Raw genomic sequence first — 16,286 nt, 5'->3', positions numbered from 1 at the left:
GGAAGACAACTACTTTAGCAAATTAAGTCCTTCCTGGTTTAGGAATGAAAATTCACCACCTAATAATTCGATGGCATTTCTTGGAGTGCTTTAAGTGAAATGCTAGAGTCCCTGGTGCCTAGTATAAAGACATTAGCACTTGCCTTGGTCTATTAAGTCTTTGTTCCACTCACAAGCTCCAGAACCTGAATGTAGTTGCTCTGGTGTTATAAATAATTTACTCTTGGTCATGCCAGGCTCCAGACAGACAAGTCAGGTCTCCATGTCCAGGGATGGTCACTAAAAACTGAAACGTGCCTTCATTTCATCTTTTATCTTCTCTCCCTTTTTTATTCTGTGTCTCTCACAAGCCATAGCCAGACTTTCTTCTCTAGTGCTAAAAACAAGTACTTTGAACTCTCTCTCCTTGAAATTGAGTGGGGATGAATATAACAACTGAAAAAAACAACAAAACATCAAACATCAAACTGTGTAATTGTAATGAACAGGAAACTTGACCCCAGAAAAGAGCTAAGAAAATGAACCTCCCTCTTCTTTGCAGATTTGGGAGGCACATACTACCACTGTCTTTTCCCTTTTTAAAAAAAAAATATTTTTTCCAATGGAATGCTCTCTGGGTAAAGGAGGGGGAGGAGGCATATTTTTTGCAAATGGAAATGATCGGGGGAAATGATAATTTTAAAATGAAATACTAAAAGATCATTGCAAATAAATGATCATGGATACATCGCAATTCATATCGTGGGGAAGTGGGGTACCCACACTGATGAGATTACAGGTACATCAAAGTATGTAAGAGAAAGAAAAGGAGGAAGGAAGGAGAAGGTGGGAGGGAGGAAAGGAAGGAATGAAAAGACATAAGGGAAGGGAAGGAAGAGAAGGAAAGAAAGGCAGGGAAGAAAGAAGGAAAGGAATGGAAGGAAGAGAAAAGAAGGAAGGTAGAGAAGGGAAAGAAGGGAGGGAGGGAAGTAGAAAGAGCTTCCTGTTTGAAAACACCAAAACTAGAAATACTAACAGCATCCACAGGGAAAATGAGGCTACACAGCCAATACGTGTCAGAAGTGGGACTTTTACAGTTCTGCCTGACTCCAAGGCCAGCTCATTCCCCTCTACAAAAGAATGCCTCTGATCCACCATATTACTAGAGGAAAATGATTTGGTCTGACTGGTGGATCTCTGTAGAATAATAAAGATGGCTCCCTTTGTTAGGCTAAACTTGCTTCCTCTTCCATGTAGGGTGGTATGTTCCTTGGAGGGAAAGTAATAAAATGAGGATTTTCTAGGTAATCCATTATAACCTGCCTCAGGTAAGTTGAAAAAGTACTGGGTTCACAGCTAGGCTGGATGGAATTCCAAGAGAGTTGGGTTCTTTATGGGGATGGAGGGTCAGGAGGGCCCATTCATCCAAGCAGGCAAAGCCATTACTGGTCTTTAAGGCTGAAGCTCATGGACAAGCAGATGGATCTGAGAGATGAATCATCTCACCAAAGAGAAACAGGAGCCAGAAGATTAGGAGTCAGTGTGTCTCCTCAGCCCTGCCTGGGAGCCTAGGTTCAAGCCTCAATTCTGCTCTTTTTTGTTGCTATCTGATCTTATGCAAGACACTTCCTCCCTGGCCTCAGTTTCTTCCTCTGTAAAGTGATGGTATCTGAGCTTTCATCCAGCAACCTATATCCTTGTTCTCAAGGTCCTTTCTACCTCTGACAGTTTGTTGTTGTTCAGTCATGTCCAAAGTTTTGTGACTCCATTTGGGGTTTTTCTTGGAGTGGTTTGCCATTACCTTCTGAAGATCATTTTACAGATGAGGAAACTGAGGCAAATAGGGTTAAGTGACTTGTCCAGGGTCATAAAGATACCAAGTGTCTGAGGCCAGATTTGAGCTTGGGAAGATGAGTCTTCCTGATTCCCAGCCCAGTGTTCTATCCACTGAGCCACCTAGCTGCCCACCTCTAACAATATATATTCTCCGTTTCAAGGGTCTTTCTGACTCTGAAATTCTATATTCTATGATTCTGAGAGCAAGCAGGATTAAATCCACAGCACACAGAGACCAAGAGCAAGTGAGTTGAGCACAATTTCAGGACCAGATAGATCAGGGAAGCCAAGAAAACCAAAGCAAATGAGAAACAGAGAATTCAGTTGAGTGTCAGGGACAATGGAAAGAACTCTGGAGGCACCTTGCTTCTGGGTTCAGATCCTATCTCTGATAATCACCTTGTACAAGTCCCTTAATCTCCCTGGCCCTCAGTTTCCTCATCTGTAACATGAAAATTTGGCTTTATACCTTACAGTGACCCACTTTCAAGAGAGTCTTCTGGACCTGTTCGACTCTTTCCTAGACTCCCTGGGTTGAAAGGAAAGACATCTTGTCTTCTAATGTCCTGTCTCGAGGATCAGTTTTTTCTACAATATCATATCCCTCATCATCACCTCCAGCGACAGGGAGGTCACTACCTTTCAGAGGTAGTGACTAGCATTTTAACATTATGACATCAAAAACAGCTGTCTTTGAAAACTCTGCCTGAGCTTCATGCTCCTAGGCCTGCCCTCTGCTTGTCAATACCTTAATATTAGTCATGGACCGGATTACCTATGGACCATTCAAAGAATGGTTCTTCCAAGTACTTCTCTGAATTTTCGTAGCCCACATTCTCACCAGCAGTTATATTAGATCTTTTTTTTTTAATAACTAGCAAAACATTCATCTTTAAAAAACATACAAATCCTCTTATGGCTTAAGTCTGCTTAAAATTTTAAGGTTTGCTTCAGACAATAGAATGTTACAGCTGGAAAGGATTTTTGGTCAAAGCCCTTTTTTTTTAAAGTGCTTATTCTGTGCCAGGCCTTGTGATGAGTATTGGGGAATTTAACAGAAAGAAAAAACACATTGTCCTCTCCTTCCTGGAGCTCACGTTCTGATGGAGGAGACAACATGTGAAAGACTAAGTCCATACAAGGTAATATAGAATAGACAGAAGGTCATCCCAAAGAGAATGGATGGGCATGGGGCAGAACAAGAAGGCATCCTGCAAAATAATAGCTACCATTTATATAGTGCTGTAAAGTTGGCAAAGCCCTTTACAAATACTCTCTCATTTTATTGTCCCAGTAACCCTGGGAAGTAGGATTATTATGGGCATTTTGCAAATGGGGAAACAGGCCTAGGGAGAGATCAAGGGACTTTGTCCAGGGTCACACAGCGCCTGTGTACCTGAGACTGGAATTTAACTCAGATCTTCCAGATTCCAGTTTCAACACTCTACCCACTGTACCACCTAACTGTCAAAAAATATATATATACATATATATATATATATATATAACATGTGAGATTTACAAAGGTCCTTAACTCACAGAATAGGACTTAGAGCATATAATGTTAGAGCTAGAAGAGAACATGTACCATATAACATAAAATGTCAAAATAACAAGAACCCTCAGAACAAAGAACACAGAATGGCAGAGCCAGAAGGAACCTTAAAACATCAAATATCTATGGGAAGAACATTAGGCTGGGTCCAAATGTACACCCAGGATCAGTATATATGAAAGGACTTTTGTGTATCTCAACCCACATTATTCCCATTGTACAGATAAGAAGACTGAGCCAAGGGGTGCCTAGGTGGTGCAGTGAACAGAGCACCGGTCCTGGAGTCAGAGGACCTGAGTTCAAATGTGGCCTCAGACACTTAACACTTACTAGCCGTGTGACCTTGGGCAAGTCACTTAACCCCAATTGCCCTACCCTCCAAAAAGCAAAAAAAAAAAAAAAAAAAAAAACAACAAAAAAAGAAGACTGAGCCAAAGAGAAGTTAAATGCCCCGCCCATAGTCACACACCTAGTAAATAAGAGATGTCCTCTCCCAAGTCCAGTGCACTTTCTGCTATGGCAAGGTGACGCCCTCTTTCATGTCTTCCAAAGAGGTCCCTCTTCTACTCACATAAAAGACTCTAACACAATAATCCCTGCTATACAAAGGGTTACTATTCACGTAATCAGGAGAAAATCTTATATTACAAAGGAAAATAGACTTTTTGCTCCCAGAGGCAATAGTTCAAATCCTAGATAGAGAAGATTCAACAGTAGTTTTTCATATGCTATCAAGGAATAGAGAGGAGAGTAAAAAAAATTTTCATACACACACACACACACACACACACACACACACGAGTTGGCAGATGCACCCAGAGCTCCATCAGGAGCTGCCATATTTCATCATGTTCTACATTACACCAGCAGGTGGCGATACAGTTAAATGCTACAAACAAAGAGATGGGTAGAACTCAGTTAAGCAAGAAAGGTTCTGGGTTCTAATCACAATTCTTAGGGAACTACAATCAATAGATAATTGAGCTTAGGAAACACAACCCATACTAAAGTTTCCCTGCTACCTACAGAAGTAACAGTTGAGCATTGGCCCTCTTTAGATGCTTTAAGTGGTGTAAAGCAGTCACATTCATTCATTAATTCAACATCGATGTGTTTGAAATACTGTAGTATAAAGTGGTTAAATATTAATATCAATAATATATAACATTAATTCCCATTCTCACCCCAGCTTATGGAAAGAGAGCCCAATACCCACTAGAACATGGACCATCCCACAGAGAGTTGTAAGGCAGTCATGACACCCTCTAGTCTAACTCATTCAAATGCAGGATTGTTTCAATAGAATCTGTGATGCCCAACTTTCATCCAAGACCCTGCTAGAAGATTTCTGCTGACAAGAATCTAAATTTCCTGAACCAGATTTTGGACAAACCTAATTAAGCCTTCCCTAATCCCTCTTAATTCTGATGCCTTCCCTCTGTTAATTATTTTCTATTTATCCTGCATATAATTTGCTTTGTATATATTTGTTTGCATGTGTCTGCCCCATTAGACTGTAAGCTTCTTGAGGGCAGGGACTGTTTCTGCCTCTTTTTGTAGACCCAGTGCTTATTATGGTACCTTGTACATAGTCGGCTATTAACAAACATGTTGAAAACTGGAAAGTGATGTTTTTCCTCATATGTGGTCGAAATCTTTCCTCCTGTAATTTTTCCTCTACCTAGTTTTATACTCAAAACAAGTCTAATCCTTGTTCCATATGACAGCCCCTCAAATATTTGTAGACAGCTATCATGCCTGCCCTGTGTTCTCTTCCCCAGGCTAAACATTCTTAATTCCTTCTATCAGTCTTCTTATAACATGGTTTTTGCATTAGGAATTACCAGCATTTTTGCTTTTCTTATGGTACTTAAGAGACACAAACAATACACTATGCACAAAATAATGATAATTATAATAATGATGATGATGGTTATAAAGTTCTTGAAGGTTTGCAAAGATTGGCCAAGACAATAAAATAATCAGAGAGAAAGGGCCTAGCTAGTAAACGAAAGTGATAGGTCTGATCTTTTACCATTTCATTCGGGCCCTGATGGGCATTCATCTTTTGAGATTCAGAACTCCATCCAATTCCTCACCTATAAAATGAGCTGAAGAAGGAAATGGCAAACCATTCCAGTATCTTTGCCAAGAAAACCCCAGATGGGAACACAGAGTCAGACATGACTGAATGGAATGAACACTAATAACAACAACTCCATCCAATTCGAGAATAGTAAATGTGTCCCTATTACAGTTAATTCAACAAATATTTATTAAGCACCTACACTAATCGAGGCCCTGGGCTAGTCCTGGAGGTTATGAAGAACATAAACAAAACAATCCCTCCCCTCCAGGAGCTTAAAATCTATTAGAACTCTATATTCTTCTATCCTTAATCCTTATCCACTTACCTTTCTCAGGGAGAAATCTAGGTTCCACTAAGACCTTTGGAACATTGGAGATTAGTTATGACGAAGTCTACTTATAAGGAGAGTGGAATGGAGGCAGCATGGGACCATAGTTTTAGAGTTGGAAGGAACCTTAGAGATTATATCATTCAACTTTCTCATTTCAGAGATAAGGAAAATGAAACCCACACAGAAGTAGCCTTCCAAGGTCATAACAGATACTGTGTAGAAATGTTAAGATATGAACCCAGGATTTTACACAACGACCTAGCATTCATTCCACTACATAACACTATGTTATAGGAGAAAGTATTGGGTTTGCAGGACTTTGAGGTTGGGAATTGGGAGGGTGGGTTGGGAGCGTTAGGCTTCTGTGCTCACTAGCTGTGTGACCACAGTCACTTAAGCTTTCTAAGCCTCCATTTTCTCATGGTATAACCTAAGAACAATAACAATTGTCCTGTCTACATCCTGGGGCATTTTCTTGTGAGGAAAAATGTTAGCCTTAAAACACTATATGAATTGTTGTTGCTATTAATGAAAACTTCATTTAGCAAGAGGATTCTGATGATCTAGCTAACTAATTCTTCCAATCCTATTTATATCCCCTCAATCATAGCCATCATCTAAGGAAACAATACCAACCCTCACTGCCCCAATAGAGATGAAGCCTACAGAAAACAAAGAAAAGAAAGTTCTTACCACCAAAGTCAATGGAACTATCAAATGGTTTGACATCAGAAGTGGATAGAATGTAATCAGTGGAAATGAAATTAAAGAAGATACATCACCATCTACCTTGCAGTTGTGCCCTTGGGAGCATGGGATCTTTCCATCTAACTTGTCGCTAAAACCTTCCTTCTGTTGGATTGTTTCTTCCTATTAAAACATACTCCTCTAGAGTAGGAATCGTCACCCCTATTCTGTTTGTATACTAATACTTAGCACCACGCTTTGCATTTAAGTGTTTAATGAATGTTTTCCCATGCTCTCCTTCCCAGATAACAGAACACCTGGAAGTGACTGAGCTAATTTTCTGAACATCACATAAGACAACTCAATTCAATAGGCATAGGTTAGTAAAACTGGGCTACAAACACATAATACTGACCACCACTGGAATTTTTTTTTTAATTTGCCAATTCCTTCCCCGAAATCCATTTGTTTCATTGTATCCTCAGAAATTACGATCATTTGCCCAAATTTGTCCCCGATAAAAATATTTTAAAGTTTATTTATTTTTTGTTTTCAACGTTCATGTCCATAAATTTTAAATTTTCTCCTCCCTCCCCAGAGATGGCATGCAATCTGATATAGGCTCTACATATACATTCCAATTAAATATATTTTCACATTAGTCATGTTGTGTAGAAGACTTAGAACAAATGGGAGGAACTATGAGAAAGAAAAAAACAGAACAAAACCCCCCAAAATCTTATATTTACAGAACACTTAATAGTTACCATTTTCAACTCAGGTTCTCAAAACTTGGTTCTCAAAACCAGTGGCTCATATAGGTCTAACTCACATGAGACTTGGTCATATTCATGCAACTTGGAATTTGAATACAGGTTTTGTGATTCAAAGACCAGAACTCCATCTTCTATAACACATGAGTAATGAAGGAGAAAAAAATCTACGAAAAATGGCAATTCCATGTAATACAAATTTTATCCCCTTATTTTCCTGACCATGACTATTTTAGTGACCTTTCAGTTACCCTTTTATACATGGTGGCAAGAAAGTGTGGATTCCAGGGTGAATGAACAGAATTAAATCTTGTTTTGAAGATGCCAAAATGTGGAGCTCAGGGAAATATGTTAAATGTTGAGAGTTCAGAGTAATAGAAGATGGGTCTTTCCCCATCTCTGCTTCTCAAAAACAACTTCTCTTGCTTGGTAAAGCCAAGGGCTCTTCTCCTCAAGACCTACTTATAGAAACATAAGAGAGAGATCATGGATTGTTCAAGCCTTAGAAAACAGAGTATAGAAAGACAGAGTGGAAAGGAATGTAAGAGGTAATTTAGTCCAACATCGTGTTTTGTTCCATGTTGGGTAGACTAGTAGGTGGCTGGCTGGGGCTGGAAAGCATCTTTCCACTTCTGAATGTGATTTCATAAAATCCCCTTAAATTATTTAAAAAAAGAGTAATATAATTAACTGGCTTCATCATGTCTCAAGAATACCCACAGTATTGTGGGAAAAGCACTGGATTTTAAGTCAGAATAGCAGGGTTTAAATCCTAGGCTCTAGTACTTAATCTGCACAACCATAAAGTGGGAAGTTCACTTCACAACCTCCGTTTCCTGATCTGTGAAATGAGTGCCATAAGATTGGACCCGTCTGCTTCACAGGATTGTTGTGAGGAAAGCTCTCTGGCATGCCTACAATGGCCCCCTCTTCTTAGAATGGTGCCTCTTAGAAATCCTTCAAGACTTAGCTCAGTCACTCCCTTTGGAGGAGATCCTCCCTACTCCCCTTCCCCTTCCCTCCTGTTGTGGGTGCCCTCCCCTCTAAAGTTACTTTTTGTCTTAGACACTACTACCACTAAACAGTTAATTAGTCACAACCTCTAGAGGATTCGGTTTACTTATCTGTAAGATAGAGGGCCTGGGCTAGGCATCAGAGTTCTGGGTCTCGAAGTTCTCTTCTGCTCTGTATGTAGTCCATCTCCCTCTGCCCCGCTTTCTCTGTCTCTTCGTCTCTCTCTCTCTCTCTGTCACTCTGATAGAATTAGTTAATATGTATATAACATGTATATATATATACATATTCTGTAAGTATATATCATGTATACAATATATAGTATATAATATATATTAACAAATAAGTAGAATATACATATAGGAACTGAGTATATAGTGTAATATAATATCAAGCAAAGTCAACTTCCCAGGTTCAAAATACCAGCATAGGTGCTCTCTATTTTATTCAGTAACAAACCCAGAACAGAGAAGATCAAAACATGACATCATTCAAAATACAGCATTTACTAAGTGTGATTAAATCATCTCCAAGGCCTACCCCACCCCAGGACTTTCCAATCATTCAATCAATTACAAAGTCTCTGTTCCAAATACTTCTCCACCCCTAGGCTATACCTTAATTAAGTCCACCACAAAGCCCCTCTTCTCAAATGGAGATTAGTTTCCAAACATAAGTAAAATACATTCATTTGCTCAAACATAGAACACAAAAAGGTCAAAAGTTCCCCACCCCTGGATCACAATTGAATCTACCCCAGAGTTACATCAAGTTTAAACACAGCACTTAATACCCAAATGGAGGTCTTTTCTTCATCTTGACACGAGGCAAGTTCTCAGCAATCTTAGTTCCTGGGGAGACAAGGCTTAGCAAGGCCATAAGATACATTGCCAGTCCCTTCATGAATTTATCCTCTGTCTGTAGAACAGTCCTAGAACCCCTGAACACATTAGCAAAGCCCTCTCCCAGGATTTCTGTAAACATACAACAAGAAAATCCTTCTTCAGGGCTTCTGAACCAACAGAAAGGCTCCCAGACCCCTGCAACAACAGCACTGTCCTTCACCAGTGGACAGTATTCATTCTGTCTGCCGGACAGTCTCCAGACCCCTGCAACAACAGTACTGTCCCTCACCAGTGGACAGTATTCACTCTCTGTCTGCAGGACAGTCTCAGGCCTTCTTAACCAAATGCCAGGTTCCAGGACTTCTTCAACAGGACAGTCTTTCACCAGTGGACAAATCTGGCAAAATAACATCAAAACAGACAGACAAAGTACCAGCAAAACAGCCATGTCTCCTCAGTCCTTGGCAGCTCAGGGGGCAGGTCTCAAAAGTCCAGGGCAATTCAAAGCGGCCACCAGCAATCTCTTAGTCTCTCTCCACGAGGTGCTGCTTCCAAAAAGAACTTCCGCGCCTCTCTCTCGTGTCTCTCCAAATCTACGTCACCAGCTCCTCCCAGTCAGGACTTTCTTTTCACATCAAAAAGTCCATCCCACAGGTGGGATTAACAAGCTCTGGGTTTTAATACAATCAATTTGAAAACCAAGCCCAATACAGGGGAATCTCCACATTCCATTACTATCACATATAGATATAGTCTATATATTCTATATAGCATCACACACATATGACAAATCCATATATAGTATACACATATATAATATACAGGATATTACATATAATACATTATATATAATATATATTTTACACATATTATAAGTCAGTATGTTAGCATATATGCATAATAAATATAAGTAGGATCATGCGGATATAAAGAGTATAGACATGCTATATAGACATATATACAATATATGTCTATAGTATATATAGTGTATTTATATACACTAACTGTTATATACTATACATAGTATATATACTATGCATGTAATGTATAGTGTATATAATAATATAATAACAGGCATATATATACACACACAAACAGAATTAGCATATAGATAGGAATAATATATAAATTATACATATAGTGTATATATAGTACGCACGCGCTCACACACACACACACACACACACACACACGGCAGTTAAGTATCTCAGTGGATAGAGTGCTGGGCCTGTAGTCAGAAAGCCCTGAGTTCAAATCCAGCCTCAGATACTTACTAGCTATGCGACCCTGGGCAAATCACTTAACCCTGTTTGCCTCAGTTTCCTCATTGGTGAAATGAGCTGGAGAAGAAAGTGGCAAACCACTCCAGTATCTTTGCCCAGAAAACCACAAATGGGGTCACAAAGAATTGGACATGACTGGAAACAACTCAACAACAAAATGTACATATGTATGTTATGTGTGTGTGTTATGTATGTGTGAGACACACATAGGAAAATACTTGGGCAAGGGATATTAGAAACAGCTCCTGATGGAAACTTTGTTAACCAGACCCCCCTCTTCCTCCCTCCCCCACGGTCTCCAAAGAGAGAAGACACAGCCCTTCTGTGTGACATAGGATTTAGTTTTCTGCAACACTACACTTTTCACTGTTTCATTCAGCCCTGTCTCTCAGCTCTCCACTGCCAAGGCAACAAGGAGCAAAGCCAAGAACTTGTAATCATCAGGACAAAACCTGAGACGGGAAACCGCACAGACGGAAAGCTCTGGCTCTTGACCGAGGCCCCAGTGGAGATTCTGATAATTTGTGAAAATGAGGCTCCAGCCCTTTTCCTAGGACATCAGCAAGACAGGGAGATGACAATCACCATATTGTGGAGAAGGCAAGAGGCCACTGTTGGCAGCCGTCCTGATGGGGGGTTCTGCAGTCTGCCTGTGTTCAGGGTGGGGACGAAGACAGGACCCAGCTCCCCACTCTCATCACAGAGAGGAAGAAAGGGGCGTCAGAGAATCTCAAGAGTCCACAGACCGGGGCACTGATCCGTACCAGCCAGAAAGCACAGTGCCTAGCAAACAGTAAGCAATTAATAAATGTTCTATCGATGTGACCCTCTTGGTAAAGTCACTTGACTACTACTCCTCAGTTTCCTCATCTGAAAAATGGCTTCTACCCTCCTTGCTTATTGAGGGAAACACATATTCTAAATCATAAAGCATCACATAAATGTGAAGTATTAGCAATTGTCTTGCCTTCTGCGAAACATCAGTGGTTCCACATTGCCAGAGGGATGTATTATAAATCACTTAGCCTGGCATTCGAGGCCTTCTACAACCTGACTCCAACTTATTTTTCTGCTTTGTCTCACACTATTCTCCTTTAGATATTCTGTGTTACACACAGAATACACCATGTGTATTACTGGTACTAGAAGTTCTTTGTGTTACTTAAGCATTAGTAAAAAAAAAAAATATATATATATATATATATATGTATATATTTGCACTATAGCTTAGCTGCCTTCTGTTAATTTAAGCACGTTGTGCTTGGAAATGCTTGGAAAATATCTCCCAACTACCTCTTCCTGTTGAAATCCTTCTTTCTTCCCAAGCCCTGTCAGGAGCTACTTCATCCAAGAAACCTTCCCAGTCTGCTCCAACTAAACGTGATCCCCAAATCTCTGCTTGCTCCCTCCTATGCCATGCTCACATTATAAAATGCAGTATAATTATTTCTACTAGACTGAACACTGAAGGACAGGGACTTTGTCTGACTCATCCCTGCATCTGCTACCCCCAGCACAAGGCCTTCACTTAGTAGGGCCTATTAGGCTCAGAAAGCTAGAGGGACCCTCAGAAGCCTCTGGGCCAACCCCTTTGTTTTTTGTTTGTTTTGGGGAGTATTTTTTTTTGGAGGGGGAAAGGTAGGGCGATTGGGGTTAAGGGACTTGCCCAAGGTCACACGGCTAGTTCTTGTGTTAAGTGTCTGAGGCTGGATTTCAACTCAGGTCCTCCGGACTTTCTATTCACTGCACCACCTAGCTGCCCCACCAACCCCTTTGTTTTACAGATAAAGAAATTGTGGCAGAAGGAAGCTAAGTAACCCACCCCAAACATCCCTAAAACATTAAATAGTAGAGACAGGATTCAAAGCCAGTTCCTCTAATTACAAAGAAACTGCTTCTAATTTTATTTACTAATTCTAAATTGGTAAGATACTTATAAATCTTATTTAATGCTTATGTATTGCCCATCTATTTCACTGAAATAGACTAGACTTCAAATCAATGAGAGTAGACTGGATTGTTTGAAATGCCAGGCTTTAATGAGGTCCTCTGCAGGGCTGAGGGCCAGCACGGGGACAATGATGAGTTCACTGGATAAGTAGCTGTGTAAGAGGATACTACTGATTGATATTCAGAGATAAAAAGTTCTAATGGTGGATTCAAGAAGCAGGCACTCCAAATCAGAAGTCTGTGAAGCATATGGAAAGGTCTGCATTTAGGGCTCTCCATATTGTTCCTTGGCAGCTAGAAGGCTCAGGGGATAGAGGGCCAGGCATGGAGTCAGGAAGATCTGAGTTCAAATCTAGCCTCAGATACTTACTAGCTATGTATCCCTAGGTAAGTCACTTCACCCTGTTTGCCTCAGTTTCCTCATCTGTAAAATGAGCTGGAAAAGGAAATGTCAAACCACTCAAGTATCTTTGCCAAGAAAATCCCCAATGGGATCACAAAAAGTTGGGCATGACTGAAATGACCCAACAACAACAAATTGTCCCTTGAGACCTACGAAGAGTAAAGTCAAAAAGGGATTTCTGATGAATATTCTCCCTTAGTATTCTGTTTACATGTTACCAAAGTCTCCTACCCATCACCACCACCACCCCATGCACACACTCCTGCCAGGCTTCTGGGGAAGGGCCTCTCTGTAATCAACGACATTTGTCCTTGGGAGGATGACAAATGTGGCTGTCACTGCACCTGCTCCAGAGTAGCAGGACCTAGCTACTTCTGCTGGCACAGACTTTGAGAAATCAGGGTCACCTCTGCCCCAGGATGAAGCTGGGTGTCCATCGAATTTAGAGTTGAAAAGGACTTGGAGGTCATCTACTCCAAGAGAGGGTGTGTGTGTGTGTGTTTTGTCATGTGCCCCTTGGAAAACTAGAAAAAGTCCATGGTCCCCTTTTCATAATAATGTTTTTAAATACATAGAATTTTTTAAAATTATTTTGAAATACAGTTTACATATATGTGAATAAAAATTATATAAGATTTTGTTGTCACAATATATTTATTATTTATTACACTTTTAATTTTATATTATATATACTATAATAATATATTAATATTTATTTATATATGTGTATCAGCAAGCACCCCAGCGTCCCCAGGGTGTCTGCCAGCACAGGTTCTTAGATGTGCTTTGATAAAGAAAAGCAACTCAAAATGGGTTAACAAGCTTACTTTAATCACTCAAATATGTATCATTTACCTAGTTCAGGGGAAAAAGGTCAGCACCCCGAACTTCAGAATATACAGACAGAATTATCAAGACAGAGAAACAGATCAAGTAGACAGTTTCCAAACTGTCCAACCATTACATCCATACCAAATCAACATCTGGGTTTTTCAAAGCTGGGGGGGGGGGGAGGCGGGGTTCTCAACAACGGCTTCCCAGAGTCTCATCTGATCAAATCATAGAACACTTCTCAAAGTGAGCCCCAAAGCAAAGCCTCACATCAGGGATTATATAGCCTTCTCCTGGGTCAGAGAATGTAACAACCTTCTGGACCCACTGGCCAATCAAAAAGTATCTACTGAAAAACAAGCCTCCCACCCCAGGCTCCAAGTGTACTTTAGGCTAGGGGCAGGGAAGATCTTAAAAATTTACATTCCCATTACAATATAACAGTATATATATATATATATGTATGTATGTATAACCATTTCAATGTGATTTTTTGGTAATCCCATATATTTAAAAACATTATTCTGAAAAGGGGACCATAGAGTTTGCTAGATTTTCCAAAGGGTCCATGACCAAATATACCGTGTTTCCCCTATAATAAGACCTATCCCGAAAATAAGCCCTCCCCTTACTGTGTAAGATTCCTCTAAAATAAGCCCTCCCACGAAAATAAGCCCTATTGAGATTGCTACTGTAGTGAAAAGGTGATCCCCTGAGCTACATGCTACATTATGGTACCCTCTGTATGCACCGTCCCCGTCCCCGTCCCCCCCCATGAAACGCACGCCGCACTCCGAGCTGCATCCAATCAGAGCTGCAGCAGTGAGCGTGTCATCCTGTTCTTCCCCAGTGATTTGCTTGCTGGCGCCATTGAGAGCAGTGCTGCAGAGGAGAGCTGAGGCAGGACAACATAAGCCCTCCCCTGAAAATAAGCCCTCTGGTGTTTTTCTTTCCAAAAAAAAATAATAAGACAGTGTCTTATCGGGGAAACACGGTATGTGTATATACACATATATGTACACATACACACATCTATACATATTCATACACACATGTATGCATGCAGACATACATATATGCATATGTTCCCAAGACCCCAGGGACCCAAAGGGGTCCATGATATTAATACATTACATATTTATCTTAATGTGTTATTATATTATTACATTATTCTATCTTATTATACTCATTAATATTATAATTCTATTAACTTATATTTATACTTAATTAGGGTTCCCCAGACCCCAGGTTAATGACCTCTCCAACTCTCTCATTTTATAAGGAAGTAGACGCCCACAGAAGGGAAGAGACAGACCCAGTGTATTATAGGTTACTATTTTATTCTGCTCCCATTCAATCCAAATTTGCACCTATTAGATAAAGGCTTTATGCTAGGTGCTGGAGATACAAAGAAAAATAAAATCAAGTCCCTACCCTCAAGGAGCTTACCATCTATTTGAAAATCTGAGTTTTGAAGGTTGGTCATCTGATTCCAAACCCAGTGCTGTTTTTCCCAAACCACATGTGAGCTGTGGAGACACCATGGGGGAACAGAAACAGTGCTGCATTTGAAATCAGCAGACCTGGGTTCCAATCCTAGCCCTGTCATTTACCACTGGTGTGACCTTGAGCAAATCGCTCTCTCTGAGCCTAAGTTTCCTCATCTGTAAAATGCTAAGGTTTACTAGGGCATTATTGGTGGAGCTGTGATTGGGTTCAGTCTTTCTGGAAAGCATTTTGGACCTACATCTAGAGAGTTATCAAACATACTACAGCTATACCACTACTAGGCCTATACCCAAAAAAAACCAAAGAATGAGAAAATGGGTCTTTAAATACAAAAATATTGATAGCGGCTCTTTTCACAGTAGTTAAAAATTGGAAACTAAGGGCTTGTCCTGTTGGAGAATGGCTAAACAAATTGCAATATAAATGTTATTGGTCCACAAGAAAAGATGAAATGGGCAATTTCAGAGGAAACTGGAAAGACCTCCATAAACTAATAGAGAACTAAAGGTTACCCTGTAAGGTATGTACTCTTACTGGCCCCATTTTAAGGATGAAGAAACTGAGGGAGATAGCGGTTAAATGACTTACCCAGAGTCACACAGCTAGAAATTGTGTGAGGCGAGGATTTGAACTCAGGTCTTGCTAATTTCAAATTCAGCCCTCTATCCACTGTATCACACAGGTACTTTTTTTTAAATATAGATTTCCCAGATCCTTTTCCAAAGGACATTATTATATAAGGAAACACATTCTCTTCCAAAATTAATTCCCATCTTTAGAGTAATTTAAGGTCTACAAAGTACTCCCACCCTCAACCACTTTGTAAAGTGAATAATGCAAAGATTCCCATTGCATAGTTGAGGATACAATGCCTCAGCTAAGTTAGTAAATGGCAGATTTGGCATTTAGATGGACCAAAGTCCTCTCAAGTCCAGCCAAGTTCAGTGTTCGTTCTATTACACAATCCTAAATCAACACAAGGACAGAACATGACTTCAGAGTCACCTTGAGCTTCTTCTCAGGTTTTTGAGGGGACAGCTGGATGTCAAACAAAGGACCAGCCTGGTCACTTCTTCCTTCCCTAACTAATGGACTCACAGCTGGATGGGATTAGGTATCCCAAACAGATGGTACAATATCCCCTTTTCTTTTATTGGCTTACAGTAATTTCTGCCACTTCTTAGTCTCTCTCTCTCTCTCT

The 16,286-nt window shown here is 40.2% G+C and overlaps 1 protein-coding gene across 3 annotated transcripts in view; it reads right to left on the bottom strand.

Moving 5' to 3' along the window:
- Positions 1-16,286, bottom strand: part of SORCS2 (sortilin related VPS10 domain containing receptor 2) — a 1,276,597-nt gene that overhangs the window by 1,068,559 nt on the left and 191,752 nt on the right. The window lies entirely within an intron of this gene.

This window comes from Petaurus breviceps, unplaced genomic scaffold, assembly GCF_028583685.1.
Source record: "Petaurus breviceps papuanus isolate PSGF00001 unplaced genomic scaffold, PetGlider_PUasm1.0 140, whole genome shotgun sequence".
In the NCBI taxonomy this organism is placed as follows: Eukaryota; Metazoa; Chordata; class Mammalia; order Diprotodontia; family Petauridae; genus Petaurus; species Petaurus breviceps.
The sequence above is the reverse complement of the archived record's forward strand: the minus strand, read 5'-3'. Positions and strand labels throughout refer to the sequence as shown.